Genomic DNA, 5,115 nt, shown 5'->3' on the forward strand with positions numbered 1-5,115 from the left:
GAGAAGGAAAGTGCGCTCTATAAAGAAATACTAAAAGATAGGACACATGTCAAGAAAATCTGAAGAGATACGATAAAAGATTATGTGAGCTTATATGAGAAATATAGCTTATATGAGAAATAGTCTTTCCTTTTTTTTTATGTAAGGTGTATTATTTTTATCATCGTGATCAAGGCATATAATTGTACACATGTTAGGACGAGACTAATTCATTGATACAAACCAAAAGGAAAATAAAAGATACAGCAAGAAATGAAAGAGAGACCCGATAAAGATGTGAGTAATGTTTTTCTCTTGAAAGAGAATGTGAGTGATGTTATGGCAAGAGGTAAAAAGCGTTTATCTTTCTTCCTTCAAAACGCATGGGTCATTTTGCTAGTCATGCCTACATCAATTCTGAAATATGACCGCGTGTACCAAAAAAAGACCAAGGGAAGAGTACCACATACTTCATTAAGTTGATTGCTAGCTAGCCAACAACATACAGCTGGTTCGATCCGATGGCAATTTACATCAGGTCAATTGTAGTGGAGCTCAAGAGATCGGTGTCATGACCCCGAGACAAATTCAAAGCTTGCACATCTCCACGGCTATGCGGCACCGGCTTTATCGGTGGCTTGATTAGTGTCGTGCTTGTCAACATGGCGACAACCGTGGACATGGCTGGCCTGTCACCGGGCGTCTCCTGGATGCAGAGGAGCCCGATCTGAATGCACCGTTTTAGCTCAGACTCAGGGAGCGGCACCGTTGCGGTGTCGACTAATTCCACGATCCTGTTCTGCTCCCACAGTTCCCAGGCCTACCAAAAAATATTTTCTCAGTCATGTTTGAATTGCTCTTTGCTTCCGCAAAAAAAGAAGATGTTCTTTGCTTCATCTCATGTACGAAGAGATAAAATCCCAACCGAGTGTCCGAACACCAACATAGGTATGAGTAGTACATGAATGCGCATGCATTGGGTTGCGAAGAAACATGAATTTCTTAGATATTCTGATGACTTACGTTCCTTTCCCCGCTGAGCGTCTCTAGGAGGATAACTCCAAAGCTATATACGTCGCACTCTAGCGTCATCTCGCCTCCACGTGCATACTCCGGAGCTGCATATCCCCTTAATAAAACTCAACTCAAAAATGTTAGGTGTAAATCGGATCCTCTCAATTTCTAGTAGAGAACATACATAGATATTTGACTACTTACGGCGAAACTACAATTGTTTGGTCAGGCCCCGCCTGATCCACGGCAAACAGCTTGGCGGTGCCAAAGTCGGCGATTTTAGGCTTCCACTCGTCGTCCAGGAGAATGTTCCCGGGCTTGAGGTCCCGGTGGATCACACTGTCGCCAGATCCTCCATGTAGGTATGCAACACCATGTGCGATGCCGTGTAGTACCTCCAGCCTTCTTGGCCAGCTCAGTGAAGCAAGGAGTTTAGCTGTACCTATAAATTCCAAATATGTGTTCATTGGATACGTACATCCAGCACGACAACGTCCAAAATAATGCATTCAAAAAGGTTAAAGTTCAATTTAATCATCTAATTAATCTAATGACAATTTAAACAAGTTACATTAAAAGAATTAAGTGGTAAGGGAAGATTGGCCTTAGACTATAAAAACTTGACAGCTAGCACACATGGTACACAAAATTCGACATTTTAGTTTTCATGAGAATTTAAAGAAGAAAATCTCGTGTTTCAGTAAGTAGTGTGTACCGAATATGTAGATGTTGAGGCTCTTGTTCTCCATGTATTCGTAGATGAGTACCCTTTCCTTGCCTTCGTTACAGTATGCAAGGAGACGGACTAGACTGCCATGCCGGAGTCCAGCCATCACTTCCACCTCTCTCGCAAAATCTTTCTTCCCTTTCCCGGTGAGTGCCGATTGCTTAATCCTCTTAACGGCAATCATTCTTCCTTCAGGCAGATGTCCCTGGTGATTTTGTATGTTGAGATGTTACAAATTGAGTTTAAGAGTTTGCAATGGCTGGTTCTCTATATGAAAATCTTGCAACCAAAAAAGAAACATGTGATGGATATAGTCATGTATTAGTTTCTCGACCTGTCAAATAGTACAAGATACTCCCTCCGTCCATAAATAAGTGTACATGCAGATTTGTACTTAGTCAAACTTTTTAAAATTTGACCAATTTTATAGAAAATAATAGCAACATATATGGCATGAAAATGATATATTTGAAAACTTCACGTAAAGACAAATCTATTGATACTAATTTAATGTCATAAATGCTAGCACTTTTTTCAATAAAGTTAGTCAAAGTTCAACTAGTTTGACTGATAGAAAAGTAAAAAGTACACTTATTACCGGACGGAGGGAGTAGACACAAAGACACCACAAACTCCACATCACACTACACGCAACATTTTGCTGATATATCTCTAGTACAAAAAGTACTAACCTTGTAAATGATGCTAAATCCCCCCTGGCCTATCATGTTACTTTCAGAAAAATTTCCGGTGACATCCTTTATAATGGCCAGATTAACCGAAGGAACGGCCATAGCAGGATTCCGAGGGATAGCACCTGCAACAACAACATATTGGTTATTATGCTTGAATTTTTCACACGACGTGTATAGGCCAAGGCATAAGTGGAATAATATATTTCACAAAATCAGATCACTATTAATTGTGAGTTGTCGGATCTCAACCGAACAATAACATAGAGAAGAATACGATGTAAAGAAATACCACATCCTTCTCATAATACAAAATGTTACTAGAACCAACATGTGAGTATATTGGTTGTAATAACATCTTATATTATAGGGCGGAGGGAGTAGTAAATTACGAGATTAATCAAGTGGCTAAACCCGGTGGACTAAGACTTAAGAAAATCTCAACTGAGCATAAGCAATTCCAACAAACACTAGGCATGGTTCTTAACAAGCATATGGACTTGGGGTTTTAAATTTCAGAAAGTTATATGATTCCCTATGCGTTGTCGCGGAAATGCTAAAAGGCATGTAGCTGTTGCTGCTTAACCACAATAATTTTAAAATACAGAAGATGAATTAATTTTGCCCTCGGCAAAATGCTCAAGAAATATACAAACAACTTATGAATTGTGAATCTTGTCCACCATAATTTTTAAAATTCCATGGAAATGAAAAACCATGTTACATCATCCATATTAATGAAACCAATGTTTTAAATAGCCCGTTATAGCCTGGCTCCCCACTAAATGGCATAATCCGTTATTTAAAACATTGAATGAAACACAGTTGGCACCGTTGCATTTATCTTTTTCTCCATGCGAAATAGCAGCAAAACAGATAGAAATAGCACCACCAGAGTAGAAGTTACCTATGATTTTGCGTTTCCTTGTCCACCAAATCAGAGAGACGACCAGAAGAATAGTGACACCAGAAGCTACGGGCGCGACAACCAGCAGAGTAGGAAACTCTTTCTGGTCACCTGTTAATGTTATGCCAACAACCAGTTCAAACCTGAACTGTAAAAAATAGAAACTCTTTTTTGGTCCAGTACGTAGGTGTAGATCAAGTCAATTTGTCTCTCAAAAAAATTCAGTCAATTTGCGTCAAGACAAAGAAAAAGGTGCATATATAGGTGGTTAGATAATCTTTACATACCGAATTCTGATTTTGACAACCTCAGGTAGAGGTTTTGGCCCCTGTCGACGAGACGTAGATCGACGATGGCATCCGCCCAGCCGGTGCCATCGCCGCCTCCCTTAATATCGGCGGCGGCGTAGGCCAAGCACGAGCAGTCGGCGAAGCACCTCGCCATGCAGTCCTCTAGCGTGACGCCCGTGTCCACCGACGCGTTCTGCGTGTCAGGAAGCTTCACGCCCCGCACCACCTTGAAGCCGTCGGCCGTCGCCCCGCCGCTACAGTCCAGCGGCACGTTTCGTCGGCACCCCATCGTCTCCTGCGCCGACGAGATGCCGGCGGAAGGCCTGCTGAACCCCTCGACGCAGCCGCAGAACCCGGACGACGCGGCCTCGGGGTCGCAGAGGCCGAACGGCCCGCACCGCGCGTAGGCGTCGCACTGGTTCTCGCCCCCTTGAATAATGGCGTCCACGCCCGTGTGCCCGCGTCCCACATCAGCCGCTCCACGTCGCCGGTGTGGTTCACCACGACGCGGGTCAGCGGCGCGCCGGGCATGGCGGTGTACCCGTAGGTTTTCTCCCACGGGCTCGTCGTCGTCGCCCGCAGCTTGTACTTGTCCGCGTACGCCGACACCTCCGGGACGCCGTTGAAGTAGAGCCCGTTCCACGGGCCCGTGCGGTACGTCTTGACGTCTCCTTGCCACAGGACGATGTCCGGTAGCCCCTTGGTCTCCAGCGTGCGGCGGAACGCCCCCGGAGACGGGTCGTCGGCGGAGCTCCACGACGTGAGCTGCCACTCGGCTCCGGTCCAGAGGTCCTTGCCCAGCTTCATGTCGGGCAGCAAGGTGTCTGACGGATGGTCGAACGATTGCCACAGGGCGGCGTCGCTGCTGCCATTGTGCACGACCAGGTTGCCCGAGTCGAGAAGCTGAACCACCGCGGCGGAGGCGGCCATGAAGTTCGGTGACCACGCCTTTGAGCGAGAGCCGTCGACCAGGACGAGGCTGCCCAGGTCGTTGAACGCAAGCATGCCGGACTTGTCGAGCAGAGGCTGGTCGCGGTTGGCGACCCAGCAGACGGTGTCGTTGGACACGGAGAACCATATGCCGAGGTACCTCTTGGTGGACGCCCCGGGCGAGAAGAACCCCAGGGTGAAGGAGCCGTCCGGCGAGACGAGCGTGTCGCCGTCGGTGAGGTTTTGGCCCTTCTCGAACTTGTCACGGACACCGGAGGCGGCGTGGGTTTGGGCAAAAAGGAGGAAGAAAGCGATTAAGAGCAGCTGCGGTAGGAGGTGTACCAGAAATTGGCTGGTTGCCCTCATTGCTTTGCACTGGCCTTGCACAGCAGAGCTCATGCATGTACCACGAATGTATACAGTCGAGAATTGAGAGGGTGGTCATGCACTGAACAAGAACATAACACTTTTCCTCGAATATATAACATGTTAGAGCATCTACAACAAGATCTCTCAAGCCCTTTTGAAACGTTTCAGCAGGCCGTCCGGTCACCGTCATGTCACGAAAAAGCAACA

At 46.2% G+C, this 5,115-nt stretch overlaps 1 pseudogene; it reads right to left on the reverse strand.

Moving 5' to 3' along the window:
* Positions 1 to 508: 508 nt before the first annotated feature.
* On the reverse strand, positions 509 to 4,905 carry LOC123428807 (annotated as a pseudogene).
* Between the last annotated feature and the right edge of the window lie 210 nt (positions 4,906 to 5,115).

This window comes from Hordeum vulgare, chromosome 2H (assembly GCF_904849725.1).
Source record: "Hordeum vulgare subsp. vulgare chromosome 2H, MorexV3_pseudomolecules_assembly, whole genome shotgun sequence".
In the NCBI taxonomy this organism is placed as follows: domain Eukaryota; kingdom Viridiplantae; phylum Streptophyta; class Magnoliopsida; order Poales; family Poaceae; genus Hordeum; species Hordeum vulgare.